Source organism: Arachis hypogaea, chromosome 17 (assembly GCF_003086295.3).
Source record: "Arachis hypogaea cultivar Tifrunner chromosome 17, arahy.Tifrunner.gnm2.J5K5, whole genome shotgun sequence".
NCBI lineage: Eukaryota > Viridiplantae > Streptophyta > Magnoliopsida > Fabales > Fabaceae > Arachis > Arachis hypogaea.
The window spans coordinates 80061590-80078174 of record NC_092052.1 but is presented as its reverse complement, the minus strand read 5'-3'; the positions used below and the strand labels follow the sequence as shown (position 1 = coordinate 80078174).

Below are 16585 nucleotides of genomic sequence, written 5' to 3'. Positions count from 1 at the left end.
TTCGCTAATTTTTTTCAAGCTTTTGTTTTTCACTGCTTTTTTTTTGCTTCAAGAATCAATTTTATGATTTTTCATATTATCAACAACATTTTTATTTTTTCCATTATTCTTTCCAGAGCCAACAATTTAACATTCATAAACTTCATTCTCAAAGATATGCACTGTTCAAGCATTCATTCAGAAAACAAAAAGTATTGCCACCACATCAAAATAATTAGATTATTTGCAAGATAGAATTCGAAATTCATGTACTTCTTGTTCTTTTGCAATTAAAAATATTTTTCATTTAAGAAAGGTGAGGGATTCATGGAATAAAAATGAGACATAAAATAAACATAAAAGCAGACAAATAATAATAAAAGAAAGGAAATTAAAGACATAAAAATAAATGTCTCTAATACTAATGCTTATGTAACTCTTAAAATAGGTTTCTGATAATAAAAGTTATCACAGAGTTAGGACTCAACAACCTTAGTTTGGAGGGGTAGGTGCTCCTTCAATCTGTGGGACGCCTGGCTCTTCAAGGGACAGCTTCTGGCGCTTTAGCTCCTGTATCTCACGCCCTTGTTTCTCTTGTTCTATGAGCAGTTTGCAGAGCATGCTGTTTTGATTCTGCTGTTCTTCTTTGAGTTGATTCACAGCTTCTTGCAGCTTGGTGACAGATGCTTCTAAGCGAGCCCAATAGTCAAATTGAGGAATTTCTGGAAGGAGTTCATGCGCCCCCTCTTGGTGAGGTTGTCTTGAATTTGAGGTCCATCCATCACCTTTTTTGTGATTGGGCATTCAACTGGGATGAATTTATCCACACACATCTTTACCCCCGCATCTTTGCATAACAGACTATCAAGCTTGGGTAGGCCAATTTGGCCACAGTGGATTCCTTGTTTGCAAACATGTAAATTTCATCACTGCCCTAGTATAATACAGAGAATCATCACTGCCCTCTTGATAGTGACTTCAGATCGGTTGCTGGTTGGGAGTATAGAACGCCCAATGAAATTCAGCCAACCTCTTGCAATTGGTTTAAGATGTCTTCTCTTTAACTGGTTTGGGAAACCTTTTGAATTGGTAATCCACTTGGTTTCAGGGAGGCATATGTCCTCTAGAACTTGATCCAGCCTTTTATCCTTAGCCATTCTCCTATTAAGGGAGGATTCTGGATCATCTTGTAGTTGAGGAAGTTTAAGAACTTCTCTCACTTTCTTAAGGTGGAAGTAAAAAATCTTCCCTCTGACCATAGTCCGGAAGGTGTAGAAAGCAGTTCCTTCTAATCTTTGCTTCTCTGTCATCTACAGATTTGCATAGAATTCCTGGACCATATTTCTTCCAACATGTATCTCAAGATTAACCAGGACTTCCCAACCCCTGTTTTGAATCTGCTCTTGGATCTCCGGGTATTCATCTTCTTTTAGATTGAATCTAACTTCCGGGATCACTGATCTTCTGCACATAATTTTGAGGTAATGGTCTGCATGTTCTTTGGTGCAAAAGTTCTCATGCATCTAAAGTGGTTTTGGGTTGCCTTCTTTCTTGCCTCTTGAAGTGGTTTATTTTCCTTTGGGGGCCATGAGATTTGTTTGTTTTGGCTCAGGAATCACAGAAATCACACCAAACTTAGTGCTTTGCTTGCCCTCAAGAAAAATAAAAAGAAAGAAGATGATTAGATGGAGAGAAGGATGCGAATAATGGACCAAAGGGGATGGCCGAATTTATAAATAAGGGAAGGGAGGGGATGGGTTCGAAATTTTAGAAAAAAAAAGATATGATTGATAAAAGATAAACATGATATGAAAAAGACAAGATTCTTTTCAAAAATTTAAAAGATAGGAAAAGATATGAGGAAGTTAAATCTGAATTTTTGTTTATGCTTCAAGGAGATAAAAGATAATATGAATGAGTTAAAAAGATTTGAGAAAAAATTGGAACTATGAATGAGTTTTTGAAAAAGAATTGAAAAGAATTGAAATAGAATTAAAAGAAATTATAAGGTAATGGATTTTTTTGTGAATGAAATTGTGATTGGGAATTAAAAATGAATATTTGTAATGTTTGGATGCAGAAAATTTGATTTAAAACATGAAAATTCGAAAAAAATTAAATTAAAAACAAAATTACTTCTCCCCTACCTGTTCTGGCGTTAAACACACAGAATGATATCCATTCTGGCGTTTAATGCCCATCTGGTGGCCATTTTGGGTGTTTAACGCCCAGCTAGGTACCCTGGCTGGCGTTAAACGCCAGAAATCCTTCTTTACTGGGCGTTTTTCTAAATTCCTAGAATGCTGCCATTTCTGGCGTTAAACACCCAGAATGATACCTTTACTGGCGTTAAACGCCCAGAATGGGAGCCATTCTGGCATTTAATGCCCAAATTGCCTCTTTACTGGCGTTTTGATGCCAGTGAGCTCCTTTTCTCTGTGATTTCTCCGTTTTATGTCTTGAACCTCTATTTTCTTGACTTATTCACTGAAATGCATTAGCTAACATTAGGAACAAAATTAAATAAACTTATATAAATATTATAAACATCTAAATAATGGCTGGGTTGCCTCCCAGCAAGCGCTTCTTTACTGTCTTTAGCTGGACTTGATTGAGCTTTTTAATTTAGTCTCAGTTTTGAGGATTCTTGCTCAACATTCCCTTCAAGATAATGGTTGATTCTCTGTCCATTAACAATGAACTTTTTCTCAGAATTAATATCTTGAAGCTATACATAACCATATGGTGACACACTTGTGATCACATATGGTCCCTTCCACCTGGATTTTAATTTCCTAGGGAACAATCTGAGCCTAGAGTTAAATAGTAGGCCTTTCTGTCCTATCTCAAAGACTCTGGATGACAGCCTTTTGTCATGCCATCTTTTTTCTTTCTCTTTATAAATTTTAGTATTTTCGAAAGTATTGAGTTTGAATTCCTCCAGCTCATTCAACTAGAGTAATCTTTTCTCTCCAGCTATCTTAGCATCAAGGTTTAGGAACCTGATTGCCCAGTAAGCCTTGTGTTCCAGTTCCACTGGCAGATGACAGGCTTTTCCATACACAAGCTGGTACGGAGAGGTCCCTATAGGAGTCTTGAATGCTGTTCTATATGCCCACAGAGCATCATCCAGACTTCTTGCCCAATCCTTTCTATAGGTACTTATAGTCCTTTCCAGGATTTGTTTTAGTTCTCTATTCGAGACTTCAGCCTGCCCATTTGTCTGTGGATGATATGGAGTTGCACTTTATGGTTAATTCCATATCGGACCAGAGCAAAGTCAAGATTTTTATTGCAGAAATGAGTGCCTCCATCACTGATCAGTATCCTAGGGACACCGAACCTACTGAAGATATGTTTCTAGAGGAACTTCATCACTGTCTTAGTATCATTAGTAGGTGTTGCAATTGCCTCTACCCATTTAGATACATAGTCTACTGCCACCAGAATATAAGTGTTTGAGTATGATGGTGGGAAAGACCCATGAAGTGAATACCCCATACGTCAAACAACTCAATTTCTAGGATCCCTTGTTAAGACATGGCATAATCATGAGGCAGATTATCAGCTCTCTAGCAACTGTCACAGTTACGTACAAACTCTCGGGAGTCTCTATAGAGAGTAGGCCAGTAGAAACCACAGTGGAGAACCTTAGTGGCTGTTCGCTCACCTCCAAAGTGTCCTCCATATTGTGATCCATGGCAATGCTATAGGATCTTTTGTGCCTCTTCTCTAGTCACACATCTGCGGATTACTCCCTCTGTGCACCTCTTAAAGAGATATGGTTTATCGCATAAGTAATACTTTGCATCAGAAATTAATTTTTTCATTTGTTGCTTACTGTACTCTTTGGGTATGAATCTCACAGCTTTATAGTTTGCAATGTCTGAAAACCATGGTAATTCCTGAATGGCAAAGAGTTGCTCATCCGAAAAGGTTTCAGAGATCTCAGTAGGAAGGAGGGACGCCCCTGCCACTAGTTCTACCCGGGACAGGTGATCTGCTACCTGGTTCTCTGTCCCTTTTCTGTCTCTTATTTCTATATCAAACTCTTGCAGAAGCAACACCCATCTTATGAGTCTGGGTTTTAAATCCTGCTTTGTGAGGAGATATTTTAGAGCAGCTTGGTCAGTGTACACAATCACTTTTGATCCTACTAAATAAGATCTGAACTTGTCAATGGCATAGACAACGGCAAGCAACTCCTTTTCTGTGGTTGTGTAATTCTTCTGTGCGTCATTCAAGACACGACTAGCATAGTAAATGACGTGCAGAAGCTTGTTATGTCTCTGTCCCAGTACTGCACCAATGGCATGATCACTGGCATCACAAATTAGTTCAAATGGTAATGTCCAGTCTGGTGCAGAAATGACTGGTGCTGTGACCAGCTTAGCTTTCAGAGTTTCAAACGCCTGTAGACACTTTGTGTCAAAGACAAATGGCGTGTCAGCAGCTAGGAAATTGCTCAGAGGTTTTGAAATTTTTGAAAAATCCTTTATGAACCTCCTATAGAATCCTACATGCCCCAGAAAGCTTCTGATTGCCTTAACATTGGCAGGTGGTGGTAATTTTTCAATTACCTCTACCTTAGCTTGATCCACCTCTATTCCATTATTTAAAATTTTATGCCTAAGGACAATTCCTTCAGTCACCATAAAGTGACATTTTTCCCAGTTTAAAACTAGGTTAGTCTCTTGGCACCGTTTTAGAACAAGTGCTAGATGGTCAAGACAGGAGCTGGATAAGTCTCCAAATACTGAGAAGTCATCCATGAAGACTTCCAGAAATTTCTCTACCATATCAGAGAAGATAAAGAGCATGCACCTCTGGAAGGTTGCAGGTGCATTGCACAGACCAAATGGCATCCTTCTGTAGGCAAATACTCCAGAAGGACATGTGAATGTTGTTTTCTCTTGTTCTTGAGGATCCACTGCAATTTGGTTGTAACCTAAATAGCCATCCAAAAAGCAGTACTATTCATGAACTACTAGTCTCCCTAGCATCTGGTCTATAAATGGTAAAGAAAAATTATCCTTTCTGGTGGCTGTATTGAGTCTTCTGTAGTCAATACACATACGCCACCCTGTAACTATTCTTGTTGGAACCAGTTCATTCTTTTCATTATGAACCACTGTCATGTCTCCCTTTTTGGGGACAACTTGGACAGGGCTCACCCAGGGGCTATCGGAAATAGGATAAATAATCCTCCGTCTCTAGTAACTTAGTGACCTCTTTCTGCACCACCTCCTTCATGGCTGGATTCAGCCACCTCTGTGGTTGAACCACTGGCTTGGCATCATCCTCCAATAGGATCTTGTGCATGCATCTGGCTGGGCTAATGCCCTTAAGATCACTTATGGACCACCCAAGAGCTGTCTTGTGTGTCCTTAGCACCTGAATTAGTGCTTTCTCTTCCTGTGGCTCAAAGGTAGAGCTTATGATCACTGGAAAAGTGTCATCTTCTCTCAGAAATGCATATTTTAGAGATGGTGGTAGTGGCTTGAGCTCGGGTTTAGGAGGCTTCTCCTCTTCCTGAGGAGTTTTCAGAGGTTCTTCTGTTTTTTCTAATTCCTCCAGATCAGGCTGAACATCTTTAAAAATGTCCTCTAGCTCTGATTCAAGACTCTCAGTCATATTGACCTCTTCTACCAGGGAGTCAATAATGTCAGTGCTCATGCAGTCTTTTGATGTGTCTAGATGCTGCATAGCTTTGACAGCATTCAGCTTGAACTCATCCTCATTGACTCTCATGGTTATCTCTCTTTTTTGGACATCAATGAGGGTTTGTCCTATTGCTAGGAATGGTCTTCCTAGAATGAGAGTTGCACTCTTATGCTCCTCTATTTCCAGCACTACAAAGTCAGTGGGAAAGGTAAATAGCCCAACCTTGACAATCATGTCCTTAATTACGCCTGATGGAATCTTAATGGAGCCATTAGTAAGTTGAAGGCATATCCGGGTTGGTTTAACTTCATCAGTCAAACCAAGCTTTTTTATAGTGGATGCAGGTATTAGGTTGATACTTGCCCCAAGATCACATAGAGCTGTCTTGGTACAAGCACCTTCTAATGTGCATGGTATAATAAAGCTTCCGGGATCTTTAAGCTTCTCTGGTAAGCTTTTCAGAATGACTGCACTGCATTCTTCAGTGAAGAAAACTTTTTCAGTTTCTTTCCAATCCTTCTTATAACTTAAGATCTCTTTCATGAACTTAGCATAAGAGGGTATTTTCTCAAGTCCCTCTGCAAACGAAATCTTTATTTCAAGAGTCCTGAGATAGTCTGCAAAGCGGGCAAATTGTTTATCCTGTTCTGCGTGGCGGAGTTTCTGAGGATAAGGCATCTTGGCTTTCTATTCTTCAACCTTAGTTGTTGTAGGTTTATTTCCTACAGAAGTGGTTGGAGAAGCCTGCTTAAGGGGGTTGTTATCAGCACTTGCAGGTGTCTAATCCCCTATTGGCGTTTGAACGCCAGGATTGGGTGCTTTTTGGGCGTTTAACGCCAGGTTGCCACCCTTTTCTGTCGTTTGAACGCCAGAATTGGCTATCATTTGGGCGTTTAACGCCAATTCTTCATCCTTTTCTGGCATTTGAACGCCAGAATCATTCCTCTCTGGGCTCTTACTATCCTCAGAGGGATTTTGAGCAATGGCTTGGTTATTTTCTGTTAGTTGTTCCTTTCATGGCTTCCTGCTGCTTTGAATTGAGACATTCATTGTCTTCCCACTCCTTAATTGAACAGCTTGGCATTCTTCTGTTATTTGTTTAGATAGCTGCTGTCTTGTCTGATTCAAGCATTTTTCCATATTCTCTTTAACATCTTTGGTTTCTTGCAGCATCTCTTTAAATTCTGCTAAATGTTTTGTTATAATAAGCAATTGCTGGTTGAGTTCAGTAACTTGTTCTTGAGGACTAAGTTCAGTGGATACTGCTTTAGCTTCTTCTTTCATGGAGAACTCACTACTTAAATACAGATGTTGATTTCTAGCAACTGTATCAATGAGCTCTTGAGCCTCTTCAATTGTCTTTCTCATATGTATAGATCCACCAGCTGAGTGGTCTAGAGATATTTGGGCTTTTTTTATAAGCCCATAGTAAAAGATGTCTAACTGCACCCATTCTGAAAACATTTCAGAGGGGTTTTTTCTTAACATCCCTCTGTATCTCTCCCAGGCATTATAAAGGGGTTCATTATCCTCTTGTTTAAAGCCTTGGATGTCCAGCCTTAGCTGTGTCATCCTTTTTGGAGGAAAATATTGATTCAGGAATTTGTCTGATAACTGTTTTCATGTTTTTATACTTGCTGTGGGTTGGTTATTTAACCACCTCTTAGCTTGATCTTTTACAGCAAATAGAAACAGTAATAATCTATAGACATCTTGATCTACTTCCTTATCACGTACTGTGTCAACAATTTGTAGGAACTGTGCCAGAAACTCAGTAGGTTCTTCCTGTGGAACACCGGAATACTGGCAATTTTGCTGCACCATGATAATGAGTTGAGGGTTTAGCTCAAAACTGCTGGCCCTGATGGGGGCTATACAGATAATACTCCCATTTGCAGCAGTAGTGGGGTTAGCATATGACCCCAAAGTCCTTCTGGACTGTTCATTTCCACTTAGGTCCATGATGGAGAAAGGGAGATGATGTGGATTGCAAATAACATCTATTTTTATTTTTATTTTATTTAATTAAGAATAACCGAATTAAAAAGGAATTAAGATAAATTAAAATAAAATAATTGGAAAATAGAAGATAATTTTCGAAAACTAAAAATAAAAATAATATAAAAAAATTCGAATACTAAGATGACTAATTATTTAGAAAGATTTGAAAAGTTTTGGATATGATTTTCAAAAAATGAAGAGAGAGAAAGTGGTTAGGAAATTTTGAAAAAGATATGTCTTAAAATTAAGGATACTTGTAAAAATAAATAAATAAAAGAAAAGATTTGAAAAAGATATGATTTTAAAATTTGAAGATTGAAACTTTCTCAACAAAGAAACACCAAACTTAAAATTTTTAAATCAAAATAATAAAATAGTACATGTAATTCGAAAATTATGAATAAGAAAAGAAAAAGATTTTGAAAAATTTTATAAAGGATTTTCGAAAGAAAGAAAATAAAAATAAAAAAAGATTTAAAAAGATAAAATTTTTCCTAATATGAGCAACAAAATAAACCGTCAGTTGTCTAAACTCGAACAATCCCTGGCAATGGCATCAAAAACTTGGGGCACGAAATTGTGATTACACTTTCCACAACTCCGCATAACTAACCAGCAAGTGCACTGGGTCGTCCAAGTAATACCTTACGTGAGTAAGGGTCGATCCCACGGAGATTGTCGGCTTGAAGCAAGCTATGGTTACTTTGTAAATCTTAGTCATGAGATTAATGATAAGAGTGATTGTATTTATGAAAAATAAATGACATGAAATAAATAGTACTTGTAATTCAATAATGAGAAAAATCTCTACTTTCCTACTGTCTTCTTCTCCAAACACGCATGGCTTCCTTCAATCGCAAACTTTATAATCCTCTCGGATGAAAAATACCAGGTACGATCTCTGCACGGCTAATCAACTGTCAGATTTCTCGTCTCGGATGAAAAATACCATGTACAGCTACCGCACAGCTAATCATCTGTCGGTTCCCACTAGCGTCGGAATAGGACCCTTGTCCTTTTGCACACTGTCACTGCGCCCAACATTCGCAGGTTTAAAGTTTGTCACAGTCATTCCTTCCCAGATCCTACTCGGAATACCATAGATAAGATTTAGACTTTCTGAATCCCAAGAATGCTACCTATTGGTTCTAGCCTATACCACGAAGATTCTAATCTCTGGACTCGGTCCTTGGATCAGAAACCCAAGAGATACGCACTCAAACTGTCACCCAATGACTACGTTGAGCTCAGATAGAACGGGAGTGGTTGTTAGGCATGCGTTCATAGGGTTGAGGATAATGATGAGTGTCACGGATCATTATATTTTCCATATTGAAGTACGAGTGAGTATCTTAGAATAGAATCAAGCGTGATTGAATAGAAAACATTAGTAATTGCATTAATCCATTGAAACACAGTAGAGCTCCTCACCCCCACCTATGGGGTTTAGAGGCTCATGCTGTAGAACATACAATATGAAGTGTAAAATGTCATAAGGTACAAAATGAATCTCTAAAAGTAGTTTTTATACTAGACTAGTAACTTAGGTTTACAGAAAATGAGTAACTAAGTGCAGGTAGTGTAGAAATCCACTTCCGGGACCCACTTGGTGCGTGCCTGGGCTAAGCTTTCAAGCTTTCACGTGCATATGCCCAAAGTTGGCGTTAAACGCCACCCTGGGTGCCAGAATGGGCGTTTAACGCCGAAAAAGGTGCCAGTTCTGGCGTTTTACGCCAGAAAGTTTTAGGCTGGTTTTAGCGCCAATTTGGGCCAACAAATCTCGGGCAAAGCATGAACTATTATATATTTCTGGAAAGCCCAAGATGTCTACTTTCCAACGCAATTGTGAGCGCTACAATTGGGCTTCTGTAGCTCCAGAATATTCACATCGAGTGCAGGAGGGTCAGAATTCAACAGCATCTGCAGTCCTTTTTCAACCTCTGAATTTGATTTTTGCTCAGGTTCAGCCAGTAAATACCTAAAATTACAGAAAAATACACAAACTCATAGTAAAGTCCAGAAATTTAATTTTTAAATAAAAGCTAATAAAAATATAATAAAAAGTAACTAAAACATACTAAAAACCATGTAAAAACAATGCCAAAAAGGTATAAATTATCCGCTCATCAATACTACACACAACTTACTTTTTCTCAATTCTCGTTTATTTGTTTTCTATAGTAACCCGAGCCCCAGTGCCCACCAGCTGAAGGTGGAGCCTCTTAGAGCATCTCTTCACCCCCGGATTGAGTGCATGCACGGAGGACCGTGCAACGTTTAAGTGTGGGGGAGGATCCACAAATTTGGGACGTAAATTTTCCTTTCTCAACACTTTGCATTATTCTTTAGATTTTAGTAGTTATTCTTTCTTGTGAATATTTGTTAGTATTGCATTATATTGCACTTTGCTTGGTTTGCTTGTATATATCTTAGCTTGTTTATAGTTTTATTTTAGTAAATATTTGCATTTGTATTTGCATACTAGAGTAAATAAGTTTAGTAAAACAACAAAGAACTTTCAAGAAATCCCTTCTAGGGCATTCTATTGATTAGATTTGAAAATTGGTTTTTTTGAACTTGCTTGAAGTATTTTTATGGAACATAGAAAAGAGCTTGAATAAAACACCAAGTGAGATTTGAGCCTTAATTGAGTGGTTGCACATTTCAACCACAAATTTTATTCTTATGTGAAAAACTCCTTCTATGATTGTGATCTTAGATTTGCTTTAGTCTATATGTCCTATATTTGATGTTTTGAATTGTATTTAGTATGACTGAGGCCATTTTCTTTAAATTGAACTCACAAATCCATATGACCAACCCTTACATCTACCCCTGTAAACCACTTTTTGAGCCTTTTAATTTCCATTTTGTTCTCATTCTAAGCACATCATTCACCCTAAGTGAAATACCATTATGTCCTTGAATTGTATCTTTGATTAGCTTGGGTTGAGTGTGTGTGTCATAATCAAGTGTGGGGGGGAATTTGTGGGAAAATATTGGCAGTTAGTGTTTTAGATTTTCATTGGGAAAATTTGAAAAAATAGGTAGTCACTCATGCATTCATTACTTAAAACATATGCATCTCTTTTCTATGATAAAAGAAAAAAATTTTGATGTACATACTTTGTTTATTAAAAAAAAGTAAAAGAAAATGAAAAAGAAAAGAAAATAAGAATGTAAATAAAGAATGCATATGTGTGTGATTAGAAAGAAGAATGCATGAGTGAATGTGAGAAAGGAAGTGAATGGGAAGTTAGGTTGTTTTCTTTTGTGTACATAGGTTGATATAGGATTAGGTGGGATACTTGAGCTAATCAAAGATCCAATCTATTAGCCCATTTAACCACATGAATCCTACCCTTATCCTAGCCCTATTACAACCCTCCAAAGACCTCATGATATTTGTGTTCATGCATCAAGTATTAGTTGATTGTTAGATGACTTGCAAATCTTTGAGAAACGTGATTAAAGGGGGATTGAGTGATTAAGACCTAAATACTGAGCAACTAGACTGTAACACATCCGGTGAGGGGCTCGATCGCTCAATTCTATGATTCCATCGCTTATCTTGTATCTTCTTGCAAGTTGTTGAAATGAATTTTGAAAATTTAAAATCAAATCTTGGGACATTGATCATATTTCTATATTTGCTTTGTCTTGTGATGAGCGGATAATTTATACGCTTTTTGACATTGTTTTTAGTATGTTTTTAGTAGGATCTAGTCACTTTTAGGGATGTTTTCATTAGTTTTTATGTTAAATTCACATTTCTGGACTTTACTATGAGTTTGTGTATTTTTCTGTGATTTCAGGTATTTTCTGGCTGAAATTGAGGGACTTGAGCAGAAATCAGATTCAGAGGTTGAAAAAGGACTGCTGATGCTGTTGGATTCTGACCTCCCTGCACTCAAAGTGGATTTTCTGGAGCTACAGAACTCGAAATGGCGCGCTTCCAATTGCGTTGGAAAGTAGACATCCAGGGCTTTCCAGCAATATATAATAGTCCATACGTTGGCCAAGAATTGACGACGTAAACTGGCGTTCAACGCCAGCCTTCTGCCCAAATCTGGCGTCCAGCGCCAGAAAAGGATCCAAAACCAGAGTTGAACGCCAAAACTGGCACAGAAACTGGCGTTCAACTCCACAAATGGCCTCTTCACGTGCAACATTCAGGCTCAGCCCAAACACACACCAAGTGGGCCCAGAAAGTGGATTTATGCATCAATTACTTACTCATGTAAACCCTAGTAGCTAGTTTATTATAAATAGGACCTCTTACTAGTCTTTTTGACCATCTTTGGACGCCTGGTTCTTAGATCAGAGGGGCTGGCCATCTCGGCCATGCCTGGACCTTCACTTATGTATTTTCATACGGTAGAGTTTATACACTCCATAGATTAAGGTGTGGAGCTCTGCTGTTCCTCAAAGATTAATGAAAGTACTACTGTTTTCTATTCAATTCATCTTATTTCGCTTCTAAGATATCCATTCGCACTCAAGAACGTGATGAAGGTGATGATTATGTGTGACGCTCATCATCCTTCTCCCTTATGAACGCGTGCCTGACAAACACTTCTGTTCTACATGAATTAAGCTAGAATGAATATCTCTTAGATCTCCTAACCAGAATCTTCGTGGCGTAAGCTAGAATGATGGCGGCATTCAAGAGAATCCGGAAGGACTAAACCTTGTCTGTGGTATTCTGAGTAGGATTCAATGATTGTGGTATTCTGAGTAGGATTCAATGATTGAATGACTGTGACGAGCTTCAAACTCGCGAGTGCTGGGCGTTAGTGACAGACGCAAAAGGAGGGTGAATCCTATTCCAGCATGATCGGGAACCGACAGATGAATAGTCGTGCCGTGACAGGGTGCGTGAGCATATTATTCACTGAGAGGAGGGGATGTAGCCACTGACAACGGTGATGCCCTTGCATAAAGTCAGCCATGGAAAGGAGTAAGACTGATTGGATGAAGATAGCAGGAAAGCAGAGGTTCAGAGGAACGAAAAGCATCTCCATTCGCTTATCTGAAATTCCTACCAATGAATTACATAAGTATCTCTATCCCTATTTTATTATATTAAATTCGAAAACACCATTATCACTTTATATCTGCCTGACTGAGATTTACAAGGTGACCATAGCTTGCTTCATACCAACAATCTCCGTGGGATTCGACCCTTACTCACGTAAGGTATTACTTGGACGACCCAGTGCACTTGCTGGTTAGTTGTATCGAAGTTGTGACAATTATGTATTAAGATCAAAGCACCAAGCTTTGGAGCCATTACCAGGGATTGTTCGAGCCTGGACATCACAATTTCGTGCACCAAGTTTTTGACGCCGTTGCCGGGGACTTGTTTATTCCTGTTTGGCGCCAAGAATCGTCTGAGTTTTCGGCAAGAGTTGTTAAAGATCCCAATCCCGGCAACAACACCAAGTTTTTGGCGCCGTTGCCGGGGATTGTTTGAGTTTGGACAACTGACGGTTCATCTTGTTGCTCAGATTGGGTAACTTTCTTTTCGTTTTCTTTTCAAAAATCTTTCAAAAATATTTTCAAAAAAAAAAATTTTTCTCTTGTTTTCGAAAAAAATAAAAATGTTTTCAAAAATTTATTCAAAATTTTTAAGAATGAATTCTAGTGTTTCATGAAGCATGTGAAGCCTGGCTGGCTGTAAAGCCATGTCTAAATTCTTTTGGACTGAGGCTTGCAATTTGTTATCAAAGAGCAATATACTCTCGTGTTAAAGGCTAAAGCTTGGCTGGCCATTGGCCATGTCTAGTGTTTTGGACTGGAGCTTTCATTGAAAGCTTGGCTGGCTAGTGAGCCATGTCTAATTCCTGGACTGAAGCTTTAGACTAAAAATGCAAGATTCCTGGAATTCATATTAAAAATTTTGGAATCCTTATTTTTCTTTTTCATATTATTTTCAAAAAAATCCAAAAAAAATTAGAAAATCATAAAAATCAAAAATATTTTCTGTTTCTTGTTTGAGTCTTGAGTCATATCATAAGTTTGGTGTCACTTGCATATGCATCTAGCATTTTTCGAAAATATCATGCATTCATAGTGTTCTTCATGATCTTCAAGTTGTTCTTGGTAAGTCTTCTTGTTTGATCTTGATGATTTTTTGTTTTGTGTCTTTTCATGTTTTTCATATGCATTCTTGAATTCTTAGTGTCTAAGCATTAAAGAATTCTAAGTTTGGTGTCTTGCATGTTTTCTTTGCATTAAAAATTTTTCAAAAATATGTTCTTGATGTTCATCATGACATTCAAAGTGTTCTTGGTGTTCATCTTGACATTCATAGCATTCTTGCATGCATCACATGTTTTGATCTAAAAATTTCATGCATTGCATTTTTTTTTTGTGTTTTTCTCTCTCATCATAAAAATTCAAAAATCAAAAAAAAAAATTATATCTTTCCCTTTTTCTCTCATCAAATTCGAAAATTTGGATTGACTTTTTCAAAAATTTTTAAAATCAAATTGTTTCTCATGAGTCAAATCAAATTTTCAATTTGAAAATCTTATCTTTTTCAAAATCTTTTTCAAAAATCAAATCTTTTTCAAAATCCTTAGTTATTTTCGAAAATTCCAAAAATATTTTTCAAAAATCTTTTTCTTATTTTCATATCAAATTTTCGAAAATAACATAATCAATTAATGTTTTGATTCAAAAATTTGAAGTTTGTTACTTGCTTGTTAAGAAAGATTCAAACTTTAAGTTCTAGAATCATATCTTGTGATTTCTTATGAATCAAGTCATTAATTGTGATTTTAAAAAATCAAATATTTTTCAAAAACTAATTTCTATCATATCTTTTCAAAAATATCTTTTCAAAATATCTTTTCTAACCTTCTAACTTCTTATCTTTTCAAAATTTGTTTCAACTAACTAACTAAGTTTTTGGTTGTTTCTTAACTTTTTCAAAACTACCTAACTAACTCTCTCTCTCTCTAATTTTCGAAAATATCTTCCCTCTTTTTCAAAAATTTCTTTTTATTAACTAATTATTTTTATTTTTAAATTTTAAAAAAAAAATTCGAAAATTTCTAACATTTTTCAAAAACCATTTTTCAAAAATCACTAACTCTTTTTCAAAATAATTTTCGAAAATTATCCCTCCCCCATCCTATTCTATTTATTCATTCATATCCTAACATCTCATCTCACATCTCTTCCATCCGTACAGTTGTGTTTCTTCCTTTACATCACATTCTTTGTCTCCCCCTCTTTTCTTCCACTCACAAAGGGATCCCTATACTGTGGTATAAAGGATCTCTATTATTATTATTATTTTTTTTCTGCCTTCTTCTTTGTCATATGAGTAGGAGCAAGGATAAAAACATTCTTGTGAAAGCAGATCCAGAACCTGAAAGGACTTTGAAGAGAAAATTAAGAGAAGCTAAAATACAACAATCCAGAGATAACCTTTCAGAAATTTTCGAACAGGAAGAGGAGATGGCAGCCGAAAATAATAATAATGTAAGAAAGATGCTTGGTGACTTCACTGCACCTAATTCCAATTTACATGGAAGAAGCATCTCCATTCCTGCCATTGGAGCAAACAACTTTGAGCTGAAACCTCAATTAGTTTCTCTGATGCAGCAGAACTGCAAGTTTCATGGACTTCCATCTGAAGATCCTTTTCAGTTCTTGACTGAATTCTTGCAGATATGTGATACTGTTAAGACTAATGGAGTAGATCCTGAAGTCTACAGGCTCATGCTTTTCCCTTTTGCTGTAAGAGACAGAGCTAGATTATGGTTGGATTCTCAACCCAAAGACAGCCTGAACTCTTGGGATAAGCTGGTCACGGCTTTCTTAGCCAAGTACTTTCCTCCTCAAAAGCTGAGCAAGCTTAGAGCTGATGTTCAAACCTTCAGACAGAAAGAAGGTGAATCCCTCTATGAAGCTTGGGAAAGATACAAACAGTTGACCAAAAAGTGTCCATCTGACATGCTTTCAGAATGGACCATCCTGGATATATTCTATGATGGTTTATCTGAGCTATCAAAGATGTCACTGGACACCTCTGCAGGTGGATCCATTCACCTAAAGAAAACGCCTGCAGAAGCTCAAGAACTCATTGACATGGTTGCTAATAACCAGTTCATGTACACTTCTAAAAGGAATCCTGTAAGCAATGGGACGCCTATGAAGAAGGGAGTTCTTGAAGTTGATACTCTGAATGCCATATTGGCTCAGAACAAAATATTGACTCAGCAAGTCAATATGATTTCTCAGAGTCTGCATGGAATGCAAGCTGCATCCAACAGTACTCAAGAGGCATCTTCTGAAGAAGAAGCTTATGATCCTGAGAACCCTGCAATAGCAGAGGTAAATTACTTAGGTGAACCTTATGGAAACACCTATAACTCAACATGGAGAAATCATCCAAATTTCTCATGGAAGGATCAAAAGCCCCAACAAGGCTTTAATAATGGTGGAAGAAACAGGTTTAGCAATAGCAAACCTTTTCCATCATCAACTCAGCAGCAGACAGAGAACTCTGAACAAAATGCTTCTAATTTAGCAAATCTAGTCTCTGATCTATCTAAGGCCACTGTAAGTTTCATGAATGAAACAAGGTCTTCCATTAGAAATCTGGAAGCACAAGTGGGCCAGCTGAGTAAAAGGATCACTGAAATCCCTCCTAGTACTCTCCCAAGCAATACAGAAGAGAACCCAAAAGGAGAGTGCAAGGCCATTGACATAAGCGCCATGGCCGAACATCTGAGGAGAGGAGAGGACGTGAATCCCAAGGAGGAGGACCTCCTGGGACGTCCAGTGATCAATAAGGAGCTTCCCTCTGAGGAGCCAAAGGACTCTGAGGCTCATCTAGAGACCATAGAGATTCCATTGAACCTCCTTATGCCCTTCATGAGCTCTGATGAGTATTCCTCTTCTGAAGAGAATGAGGATGTCACTG

General features: G+C 37.6%; 1 non-coding gene across 1 annotated transcript; it reads right to left on the bottom strand.

The window, feature by feature from the left end:
- Nucleotides 1–15510: 15510 nt before the first annotated feature.
- Nucleotides 15511–15614, bottom strand: LOC112767990 (small nucleolar RNA R71). Its single transcript, XR_003185430.1, has one exon. It is a non-coding gene; the product is annotated as a small nucleolar RNA R71 (small nucleolar RNA).
- Nucleotides 15615–16585: the final 971 nt, after the last annotated feature.